Raw genomic sequence first — 13,334 nt, 5'->3', positions numbered from 1 at the left:
GATGATGAGGGGAGGTTCTGTCATGACTTCGCCATTGCCTATGACCTCATCCAGATTGTTCACGAACCCACCTGTGTGCCCGATACTTCCGGTCAGTACGCAAGCCTTCTAGACCTTTTTCTCACAACTTCCCCTGAGCCATGTTCATGTTCCATTCTGTCTCCTCTGGGATCTTCTGACTACTCGGTTGTATCAGTTAAGATAAAAATGAAATGTAATAAGTCTTCAGACATACCTCACCACTGTACAGTATATCAATGCTCTACGGTTGGCTGGGATAGCTTCCGTACATTCATACCTGATTTACCTCTGCATTTCATGTTTAAAAAGTATGTGTCCTCTATAGTGTCAGACCTGACTGAATGGTTAATTGTATGCATAGACCGATTCATACTATCCAAAGAATTCCAACAAAAACCTAACAGCCAGCCATGGTTCTCCCCAGAATGTGTTGCTGCCATCGTGCACAGAAATCACTTTTTCCATAGCTACCAGTGTAATAGATGCTGAAAGATTAAAGCTGCTTTCAGGACTACCGGCAACAACTGTAAAAGAGTAATACAAAATGCAAGGGAGCTATATGCTCAGTCCGTTAGATCCAAAGTAGCTGAGCAGCAGCTTGGTTCCCACCAGTTTTGGCAAATAGTAAACAGGATCTTGAACAGAAGCGTGCGTTCTATCCCAACCATCATCAATGGACCTGAGGTCATCTCGTCAGCATCAGAAAAGGCCAAACTATTTGCCAAGAACTTTGCAGCTAACTCTACCCTATGCGACGAAGGCCATCAACTCCCCATATTTCCTCCTGTAACAGACAACATGCTATGTAACTTATAAATATCGGTACGTGAGGTCGCCAAGCTAATCAAGAACCTTGATTCCAGTAAAGCAACTGGCCCTGACGGCATCCCAATTATAGTGTTAAAAAAGCTTCAACCAGAACTTGTCCCCATACTTATGAAACTGTTTAAGCGTTGCCTTAAGGAGAAGTGCTTCCCCACACCCTGGAAAACCTCATCAGTATACCATGTATTTAAGAATTCAGGTGATAAGTCCTCTCCCTCTCAGTACAGACCAATAAGTCTCCTGTGTGTCATGATCAAGTTGCTGGAATCCATATTAAATAGAGAAGTAGTCAACCACCTCAGCAGAAATAACCTTCTTAGTGACATGCAATATGGTTTCTGTTCTGCCAGATCTACAGCAGATGTGCTAACGGTTATCTCATAGGATTAGTGAATCTCTCGACAAAGGCTTCCTTTCTAGGGCAATTGCTCTTGACATATCAAAGGCCTTCAATAAGGTATGGCATAAGGGCCTACTTCACAAGATTTCCAGCTACGGTATAAGTGGAAATGTATTCTAAATCATTAAATCATTTCTCTTTGATAGGCTCATAAGAGTATTGGTTGATAGGCAGAAATCAGAGGCCCTCAGTATTAATGCTGGAGTCCCTCAGGGGTCCATGTTGGGCCCAACTCTCTTCCTAATCTACATCAATGATCTCCCAAAACACATGCTTAAATCATTCGTTGACATTTATGCTGATGACACGACCATCTATGGCAACACATCAAAGGCCGTAAATGACAAAGTTCTCTCTGATTCTCTCTCCTCTGATCTTGAGCGCACGGTACAGTTGGGGAAGAGGTGGCTGGTTACTTTTAATGCATCTAAAACCAAGCTCCTATTTTTACATCATCAACGCTCTGATTCCCATCTGACATCAATTGAAATGGATGGCTCTCGTCTAGGGGAGGCTCCATGTTTTGATAAGCTTCTGGGATTGACCTTTACTCCTGACCTGAAATGGAGCTCGTACATCAAGTCCGTTGCCAAGGTTGCTGGGAAAATGGTAGGATCCTTCTACCGCCCCAAAAGATATCTCACTGCTGATGCAATTCTCTTTCTATATAAAAGCCAAGTACGTCCAAGGATGGAGTACTGCTGCCACATCTGGGCAGGAGCTGCTAAAGACAGCCTATCCTGCCTTGACAGAGTACAAAATAGACTTCGTGGCTTAATGGGTGATGCCCTTTTCTCTTCCCTACAACTTCTCTCCCACAAAAGAGACATTATAAGCCTGTCCTTGTTTTATCGTTACTTGCATGGCAAGTGCTCGTCTTAGCTCCAATTCCTGGTCTCCCCTCGCCAATCTTTCACGAAAAACACCCGTCTAGCTGAAACCACTGTCAAAAGTTTTCCCCACTCTTTAGCTGGGCCAAAACCAAAATGTAGATTCCATGAACAAAGCTTCTTTTTTAGAAGTGCACGCCAGTGGAACTCTGTTCCATTTGTTTCCCACCTGACTACAACCTGGATGTCTTCAACTCCAACATAAACAAATTCCTGATGAACCGCCCCCTTAAGTAAGACACTTTATCAAATCTCCAATACTAACGATTACTATGATACTATCCCATTGATTACTGTACACGCAATAACCCTTATCCCTGAGTGGCTTACGGGCCATAAGTGGTGACTTCCATGTAAAAAAGAAAAAAAAAAAAAAAAAAAAAAAAAATTAAAAAAAAAAGAAAATACTTTCATGAATTTTATTATTTGAGTTTAAAAAACGTTTTTAATTTCACGAATTTGGATTATTTGGATTACTGTTCTCATCTTGAATATTATTTTCACGTTTTGGTTGATGTAATCTGTTATATAATGGGGTACCAACATGGTATACAGAGATATGTACTTGTGACTGAGGGTTCATCTGAATGTGTGTATGTGTCATTAAATGTCTTAGTGGTTCTTCGTTAATTGAACCCTAGCTTATCGTGTTGCAGTCAAGGTGTGTCCTTAACATTTTCTCAATGGATAATTAACTCTTTTCTTTAACCCTTCCATGGTTGTTAGTAATGTCTTAAGTGTGTGTATGTTCACATATAGCACGAATACATAAACGTGGCATACCTGGTTTCTGCTGGTCAGCCTGTTTCCGGGAGGTTCTTCTCTCATCTTGAGGGAGTTGATTCTCTTGACAAGATGATGCATGCGATTAACTGAAGACGATGTGTTATTTTTTATAGTTTGTTCACTCCCAGGAATTACGTGTAGCAGAGGAGCAATCGACAATCTTTACTTGGATGACTGGTTCTTACACGTCCCACGACTGAGACGCTCCCTCACCCCTTTGACAGAAGACTCCTTTCAGACCATCTTCTTCCGTTGACGTCCTCAATTCAACTCCGACTATTTTCTCAGCTAACTAGAACACATGATCACATACACATACTTCCGGGTCGGCTATCAGACTCTTCCGGTGCAATTGATCAGTCACCAAGTTTGATGTGACTGACATGTTTTAACAATATCTCAAAACAAGCTCACCACGCCAGTCAGATAGATAGATCGATAGATAAAAGGATAGATAATTAGATCAATAAATATATCATTAATACACAGATATATAGATAGATCGACAGACAGATAATAACAAATTTCTTGTGTTCTCAATTACATAACAGTATTTCCTTCTTAAAATGCCGAACTCTGAAAACTTTCTGTAAAACTCTGGATTCTGCTGGGAATATCAAACAGAACCCTTTATTTAATTGACGAGGGTAGCATGGTCTCACTCTGTCAACTGTGACTGGATAAAAGTCTGAAGTAATTCGTAATTATATTTTGAGTGTCGCCTGCACTGAGGATTAAACCTTCTACCTCCAGAAGAGTGTAACTTACAACTGAATTTTTTCAAGTACTTTATCCATTGAAGACAATACTTATTGCAAATGGCTTAAGATCTACTTGACCATGGCTGACAAAATGAGAGCATACTTCCCCAGTGGATTAAAGAAAAGGTGTCGTTCGAATTTCCATGCAGATTCCAGAATTTGACAGATTTCCAAGTTCGACCTGATACATTTGAAGAAGGTCGGACAAAAATTCTATTTCAAGTTTAAATATAGTGGATGGATGAAATCCTACTTAAAACTTAAATGTGACAGACCGACGAAAATGCAATTTTAAACTTTGATATGACAAACCAATGAAGATGCTGTTTGAAACTTAAATGTGATAGCCTGACAAAAATATTATTTCAAACTTAAGCACGAGAGACCAACAAAAATTCCATTTCAAACTTAAGCATGACAAATTAACTTGTAGAGATAAGTGCTGTAAAATGATACATCCATTCAATCTGCACACATAGCGATAAAAATTTTATTTCAAACTCGAGCATAACTCCTTGACAGAAGGCAACACGTTAAAAAAAAAAAAAAAAAAAAAAATGGCCAATAATTTGAATGCAATAGTTTTGGGGTTTTGTTCGTGTTTTTTTTTTTCTTTCGAATTTCTTTCACTTTTAGAGACAGACAGTAGCCATCATCAAAAAGATTTACAAACAGACAAAAAAGTAAATGTTCAGATGCTACAATACGGAAAGCAATTTTGCTAAAAGCGAAAATATGCCACAAGACATTTTTATCTGAGAAAAACTGAGGCGTGCTTTCAAAATCGACTAACTGAACTGATTGATTTTGGCATATATGATGGCAGCGAGAAATTTGTGTAAAGAGAAGCCCACGGCTGTTCAACTCGTACCGCCAATTATTAGACTCTAACCCTAACTCCTTCCCACCTTTTACTACAAGACGAAGATGGAAAAGTTTCTGAGACATAATTGAGCTCCTTCGATTTCATGGATTGAATATGTCCGGTAGTAGTAAGTATAGATGAAAAGTTTGTATCAAAGGTGGAAGAAGCCCGGAGACACAAGTTACTAAAATTATAGGTAAATGTGATAGGGGTAAGCTGATATACCTATTATTGAAATAATTGACTTATTCAGAGGCTATAAACATAGTTACATTAAAAATTTTATAGGGTAGCGATTTGTGCCATTCATTTGATATCAATGTGATAACTTGGTAGTCTGGGTTCTAACCTCGACAATCGGTCCAACAGAAACTGGGTTATTTTGGTGGGCTCAGACGTTCACTTTGGGTAGTCCTAGGAGGTCTACCCTCCCAGGCTTTGCGTCTCGTCTTTCAGGTGCCTCTACCTCTTTTAAGAGAACTGATTTTACTTTTCTTACCTTCTGACCTTGTGATACATCTTGCTGCGATGTTGTTGTTTTTTCTTTATATGTGTTAAGTTATTCTAATTTAATATTTTGCAAGCATTAGTGTTGGGACGATTAATTGGAATTGAAAAGTGAAACTTTTGGGGCTATTAGATTAAATATCAAAATTGAAAAATTTGTGCCGATACCAAAAAACGATTCTTTTAATTGCTTGTTTTTGTTTGCTTTTCTTTAAAATTTATCCTTTTCTCTTTTCCGACACATGTGTATATTATCCATGATAACACATGCAAAATAGCTACACACACACACACTGTGAGTGTGTGTATATATATATATATCTTATTCAAACACACTAGTGTTTGAATATATGGTTAAATGTTAGTGTTACTCATTTAGAACTGTTTTAAAGCTTCACTACAATCAAATTTCAAACACTTTTTACAGCTCATAAGCTATATTTTGAAAAGAGGTTTTCAATTTTCGTTCAGTAAAACAAGTTATAATAAAATTACTAGTGTTCAAAAGTTCTCAGAATATGTAAGGAATGGAGAGACGATTTTCTGATTGGCTGTTGGTTACCATAGCAACCAAATCTGTTTGCTCTTGCAGTGTTTTCATTCGTTGCCCGCCTGTGTTGTTTGCCCTGTCACCACAATTACGTTGATTCAGCTGCTACTGTTCTTAATAATTCACCACTGTCCTGATCTGTCGCTCAGCTGTACTGTCACTAATTATTTGCTGTGCTCAATCACTAACCGACTTTTCGCTTTGGCTCACTGGTCAAAACTGACTGCTAACTATTTATTTACTTAATCACGTCTTTTATTTAAATTTTTTTTAGTCAATTTAAAAAGTTGGTAATAATTTTTTATGGATTGTTGACAAAGCAAAGACTGGAAAAAATCATTGATTACATAGAAAATTGTGAGTATGAAAAATAATATGGCTAAGATTAAGCTAAGAAAAGTAAAAGGACTAGTTATCAAAACTGGAAAAGAAAGACAAGATATGCTAGTAAAAAAATATAAATTTTGAAATTTATAACTTGAAATATTTCAGCATTAAGAATTGATTGCATAATGTTAAATTGAATTTTTAAAATTCTTAATGCTGAAATATTTCAAGTTATAAATTTATATTTTTTACTAGAATTTTTTCTTTTCCACTTTTGACAACTAGTCCTTTTACTTTTCTAAGTTTTATCTTAACCATATTACTTTTCATGCTCGAAATTATATGTAATATATAATATATATAATAATTATATATATATGGTAGCTTCCTTCAGTTTTGACAGACTATGGATTCTCACTGTAAGGGTGCCTGCACATGGAATTTTTTTTTTTTTTTTTTTTTTTTGTGGCAAAAGTTGGACAATCTCCAATCACTCCTCTCTTGAGTTGGTATTGTTAAATACCAGTGGCAATTGGAGGTTCAGGACGACTGGAAACAATGCTGAGATAAGTGGAGAAAACATACAACTCCTAGAATTCCCAAATGGTCATCCATCTGGTACTAGCCAGGCTCAACTTTGCTTAACTTTGGTTTATATGGCATAATCACACACACGTTATGTAAACTTATAAAATGACCTACACAAATTCATTTGTCTCGGTACTGAGTTTACCTCATCAGGATCAAAAGTTTGTAAAAAAAAACCAAAAAACCTTTTGATCCTTGTGAGCTAGTAAGAGTACTGAAACAGACGTATTTGTGAAGGCCATTTTAAAGGTTTATATAACGTGTGTATATATATATTGCGTGTGTGTTGCTATTTTGCATGTTGCATTATAGATAATACACACGTCAGAAAAGGATAACAGAAGAAACAGTCGAATTCAATAACATCTCCTATATTTATCCAATTAAATAGTTTGTTGAAGATGTGCATAAAGTGGGGGGGGGGGGCGAAGCTGTAATATGTAAACAGTGCACAAAGAAAATGGTTTCAAATATGTATACAATCCAAAGAATACATTAGTTTCCAATACAATAAACACAAGCACATTCGTGGCCAGGGTCGTAAATAGAGTATATACAAATGTGTTGAATATCGCTTCAGTCAGTATTTATACAATCAGGGACGCAGAGGTGCACATTTACAACATGCTGATATTTCATAGCTATATATAATATATATATATATATATATATATATATATATATATATACACATGGGAATTTAGTCCAGTAAAATCAGTGAAGTAATTTATCTTGTTCTCATGGCGGTGATGATGTGACGCAAGGGTTGAAAAGTGGGATTCGGAAAGCCACCTTTTCCCCTAGAGGAAAAGCACTCTGGCTGACAAAAATATACCTGGACAGCTCCATTGGCATTCCCTGGTAGGGGCGCTCAGGTGATTAGCAATAAATTGGTCACTTCTCAAAGGGAGAAGGCAAAGCCTGGGAGGGTGAACCTCCTAGGAATGCAAAGGACCAGAAACATACCTCGATCAAGGGGGAACAAGCCATCTCAACAATGGCCTGAACTCTGTTGACTTTGCTTTTGAAACTATGCTTCATTCCTAAGCTTGTCAGTCTTTTATGAGCTTCGGTACTGTATTTAGTTCACATAAGATATGACTTCTGATTGGTCAACCAGAAAGGAAGTTAAATACTTTCACCAATCCGTGCCAAGCTTAAGAATTAATCATAGATTAAAAATGATAATGGTGGCTGTCGCTGCTGCTGCTTGTAGGATGACTCCTACACCAGCACCAGAGAGTCTTAACTTTATCCAGTGAGGCTGCAAAATAGATTGCAATACAGCATGATGTACCTGTAAAAAGCATGGATTGAATTGTTCAATAGCATGTGGAGAGTGTTGTCATAGAGATTGTACTAATTTCTTAGTATCTGGAGATAATATTGAGTTAGATGATGACAAAATAATTAAATAACAAAAAGGACTCGGAGAGCACAACTCTCCGCTAAGGTTTATTCGTTATCCTAATATGCAGATAAAACTTGGCAATGTTTATGAAAATGAGACACTACAAAAACACTGGGAAAGTTTGCACAGATTGATCGAGAAATGCCAAACTGACAGCAATTCACGCAAAATTGGTAATTGTGATGTTAGATGTTATAATAAAAAGTGGTGTCAAATCTTGAATCTGCATTAGATCCAGGTGGAATCTGAACAGATGATATGTAAATATTATCTGGCATCCATGTTTCAAGTTTCAAAAGAATAGAGAAAAAAACTGACAAAGATATATTTTTTTGTTTACATTTGACAATGATGAAAAATATCCCAGATTCAAACATTGAATTGGATGACCTACAGAAATTTAGTAGGGGACTCTCCTGGGTCAAGATAAAGCTTTTGTAAAGGCATTCAAATCTGGTGATTTATTTTTTGCATAAAATTACTAAAAAAAACAAAAAAAAAAAACACACACACACAAAAAAAAAGATTAAAACATAACCTCCTGATGTGCTTGTGTGTGTTTGTATAGGGGGTGAGTGATAATATATGCAGTTTTTTGTTGTTTTTTTTGTTTTTTTAAAGAATAACATAATTCTATAAAATATCCAAGTAATTTAATAATGGGAAAATATTCTTTTAAGTATATATGAAAAAAAAATGTATCTTTTAAAGAAATTTTTTGAAACCTTAAGATTGACTTTAAACTATTTTTTATATAGGTTAATATTTGCTGCAAGATTAAAGACGCGTTCAATACATATACTTTCATATCCTCATATTTATTTAAAAATTTCAAATAATGCCTTGGCGTGATCATCACGCATACTGAAAAATATGAGGCACCTGTTGAGAAAAAGTACCAAATTGGCATATTCACATAATAAATTTTTCTAGACTCTTAGTATGTTAAAACCTTATACATATTATCTGGATTTTTCGGACAACTGTTCGCATCTTGAGTGTTAAATTCACAACGTTTTGGTTTATGTAACCTCTGGCCTTCTTCAGGTATATTTTGTTGAACTCTGGAATCTTCACAGAATTTCAAACGGAACCCTTTATTCCGCGGAGGTAGCATGCTCTATTTCTGTTAGGTATGACTGGGTAAAAGTCTTAATTAATCTGCAATTATATTTTTAGTGTCACCCACACTGAGGACTGAACCTTCAACCTCCAGAAGAATGTAACTTTCAATTGAATTTACCAAGTACTTTATCCACTATGCCACAGGTCCTTGCAGGTCTGCAAGATTGACAGAAATATTCCAAAATTTGACAAGATACATCTGAAAAAGGCCAGAGGTTACATCGACCGAAACATTGTATGAATAACACTCAAGATGAGAATAGTAGTCTAAATAATACGATTTATCAATCATCTAAAAAAAAAAAAAATTAAACCAACTTTTGTTGCGCTTTGTAAAAACTAAGGCTTATTTGACTGAACTAATTTGTTGTGTTCATGACTTTATAACAAGGTTTATTTATTCGTGAACGTAATGACAATACCATATCGTTTACGGCTCGAATTTTGTTCATCGTACAAATCACCATCATCATTTCCCCTCTCTTCCAAATCAGGTTAAATGGATCCTGCATGAATCTTTTCATCTGCTAATAGAATATTTTCCAACGTTTTCAACCCTAAGAGATCTATACGTGTGCTTGCTCTTATTGAACTGCAATATGCCGAACAAAAATCAATATTGGTAAATTCAAAAATCAATAACTCTTCATCTGTTTCCCCCAATTCCAATGTTTATCTATTGCAGTGTGTGTACATGTATGCATCTCTCTCTCTCTCTCTCTCTCTCTCTCATATATATATATATATATATATATATATATATATATATATATATATATATATATATATATATATATATATGTTAGAAACTATCTGATAGCACCATATAAAGGTAATTATAAAATCTTTTTATGTGAAGAAGGCTTTATTCAGTTCATCAGAAATCTATTCTCACACTTTCCTCTTTACCTTTTTCTTTCTTTTTCCTTATCTTATCCATCTGTAATTTTATTTATGGCAATAAAACATCTTTTTTCTTTTAGCTTTTGTATAACTGAAGAACTCTTATATTGAAACATCATACTGAATAAATAACATAAAAAAAAAATTTTATAATTGTTTTATATATATAAAGATATGACAAAAGTCTACATTCCAAATTTCAAGATGTTGACCATCTTACCGTTTATTTCTTAAAGTACGTTGAAATGCTCAATTCTTGACAACACCTGTTTCATAGCACAGTATCATTCATGTGATTCTGTTAATTTTTTTTATTTATTCTGCCTTTTGCTCATCAGAAGAAAAAAAAAACTTATCAACTTTAAAAGAAAATAAAGGAATATGGGTTTGATTACAAAATCCGAAAATTGGAAGAGAAGTTGCAATTATTTTTTATTTTGTCATGCCATCTTTGAATGGCAGAAGAAATTAAAAAGTTATTAAACCATTTTTGAAGGGCAGAATAAATTTTAAAAAATTGACATAATAATTACATGAATGAATCCGTGCTACGAAACAGGTACTGTCAATAATTGAGCATTTCAACATACTTAAAGAAATAAACGGTAAGATGGGCAACATCTTGAAATTTGGAATATTGACTTTCATCATATATATTGAATAAACGTATATCATTTATATTGAGATAAACATTTTATATGGTCACTACAATCATGACAATGTTTCAGTCAGTCAGTCATAAATAACCAATGACCTCATCAGGTGTCATGAGTTCCTTCTTTTTGAAAGATTTCGTCCTATCTCTATTCAATCATGATTGTATAGTGGCCATATAAAATGTTTATCAGAATATAAATTATATATATATATATATATATATATATATATATATATATATATATATATATATATAATGATTATAAAATCTTTTTTTTATATAATATAACGAATATAAATGAAAGTATATCTTGCGCTTTTTATTGAGCTCTATTATATAAACATTGTTAAATTCGTTGGTTTTCATCTTTGAATATCTTTAAACTGGAATTATATATACTAGCAAATTTACCTGTAAAGTGAACGTTAAATTTCTATAAAAACAAAAAATGAAGTTTAAAAAAAAACAGAAAAAAACTGACATATGTGCATGTGAGTATTATGTGTTTTTAACTGTTGATTTCTTGTAAGTAAAAATAAAGTATAAATACTCGAGCTGAGATCGAATCCAAGACCTAGACAGTGAGTCAAGTACAATAACCATTCGGCCAGCTTGCCACGATCTTTAAAATGTATAAGAAGCTGGCATGTAAATAATTTATGTTCACGCAGTTGTGAAACAGTTGACAGATAAAAATCTGATGACCCCCTAAATATCAATTTTTCAATTGTGAACTTCCCTTTCAGCAGCCCTTTTTTACATGTGGAAAACTTTTTAATTGGTTTCCACATGTCTGAATACCTTATATACTAAATTTCAAGTCTAGATTAAAAGGTAAAAAATTTAAGTATATAGGTTAAGAATTGTCTTCACACACACACATTCTCACTTTTCTAGATATAGATTGGTTTTAAGTTAATTTTTTCAATACATTTGAATTTGTTTAACTTATATGAATTCAGTAAGTTCAAGTGTATTCATAAAATGAACTTAAAATCAATATTTTTTCAAAAGTTCTTAATACTAGATAGAGCTTTATAATTATATGCTATAGAAACCTTTAAAATAGTCGATCAGAAGGAGTGGATTTTTTGCCCTTAGCATTCGTTCCATAAGGTCTGAATTTGTTCACCCATCTGTACACAAGTTTTCTCTCTGAATATTGACAATGCCGACATTTTCTCTTGAAGCAAGCTTGTACGATTATCTGTGATAGTTTGGAAATAGTCAGAATGTTTTCATGGATATAATCTTTGAAATGACCGCACAGATAGAAATCGAGAAAATTTCAATGTCACCAATACCATGTTGTATGATGATGGTGGTGGTGGTTGCTGTTCGTTCATTTCATATGAATTGGATGATTGGCATTCGTTTCCTCAGTATCTTTCTAAGTTAGAATTCTTTCTAGAAAGATATCAGGTACGTATGAGAGGAAGAAGTGAACGTTGCCAACATCCCCAAATAAAAATGTTCCTGTGGAATGAACTGGATTCGAACTTGGCACACCCAGTTTGTCAGGGTGTTGCTAACAGCTTAGTCACCCTCATCTCCCCTGCTAGTAGTGGTTGTGAACGCTCTATCACTACTTGCGTTTGTGTTCCACACGGAAGATTCAAGAAGCTGCTGCCAATCCTTACATTTAGGTACATTTCCTTCAAGATTCAGGTCAACCTGTAGTAGCCATAGACTTCCAAACAGTTCTGACCTACAAAGGTTTTGGCATAATGATTGCGCTATAAGCAGATAAATGTGCGGTCGCAAACTAGAAGCAAAAATCAATCGTGCTTCATCAGAAACTTTGTATTGATGAGATTGCATATGTTTTATACACTTGATCTATTCGGAGAATTGGCCATATACAGTGAGCCACCTCTTGTATCAACTCCATAACATGTTTGAATATGCCAGGAGCATGGTGTAAGAAGAATTTTCAATAGATATTGTGCTTCATCATCAAATAACCTGAAAAGGGTTAATGAGTCATTTACAATTTGAGAATTAACCTTTTATTCCCTAATTGAACTAATTCGTTCAGTCATAAATAAATGAATATATAACGGCATAAATAAGGTGGGAATTGATTAAAACACGCCTTGTACGTATTAATTCAGTATCTGGGTAGATGTCAGATACCTCCAGATTGCAACTGTTCATTGCTTACATTCAGTATGCCACCATCTGTCTCAAAGAGTGGAAGATTTCGTTTGTTGTAAATGCACTTTTTTCAAGCACTATGGATAATAATCAAGGTAAGTTTATGAAACACAAAACTTCTCAGTGGTAGTTTAACTACATTTTCCAGTTTGAAGACAACTATTATCATTGACCTTTAAACTAACTAAAATTAACGATAAATATTTTTTTAATCATCTACATTATAATTCAGGTCATAAAGTGTAAAAAATGCCAAAAATAGTTGATATGCCATAAAACGGACAAATGTAACAAAGTAATAGAACGTTCACAATAAGTATTGTTTCAGTATTTAATAACCAATATAGATTGTGTGATGACAAAGGAAAGTGTAATTTCACCCTGGGGGAGGGGGGCATTGGATAAAAGGGGGGGGGCAATGTATTGATATGAAGTGGGTACAGTGATAAAATTAAAGAGCTGACATTCGGGTTAAGGTTAGTTTGTTGCATTACAGTGAAAAGGGAGGTGGTAATATGGAGAATATAGAGAGGAAGGAAACAAATTGGAAAGAAATGAAA

General features: G+C 34.7%; 1 protein-coding gene across 1 annotated transcript in view; it reads left to right on the top strand.

The window, feature by feature from the left end:
- Positions 1-13,334, top strand: part of LOC145293215 (neuronal calcium sensor 1-like) — a 220,937-nt gene that overhangs the window by 163,807 nt on the left and 43,796 nt on the right. The window lies entirely within an intron of this gene.

Source organism: Euprymna scolopes, chromosome 2, assembly GCF_053919585.1.
Source record: "Euprymna scolopes isolate OS-2025 chromosome 2, ASM5391958v1, whole genome shotgun sequence".
Classification (NCBI taxonomy): domain Eukaryota; kingdom Metazoa; phylum Mollusca; class Cephalopoda; order Sepiida; family Sepiolidae; genus Euprymna; species Euprymna scolopes.
The sequence above is the reverse complement of the archived record's forward strand: the minus strand, read 5'-3'. Positions and strand labels throughout refer to the sequence as shown.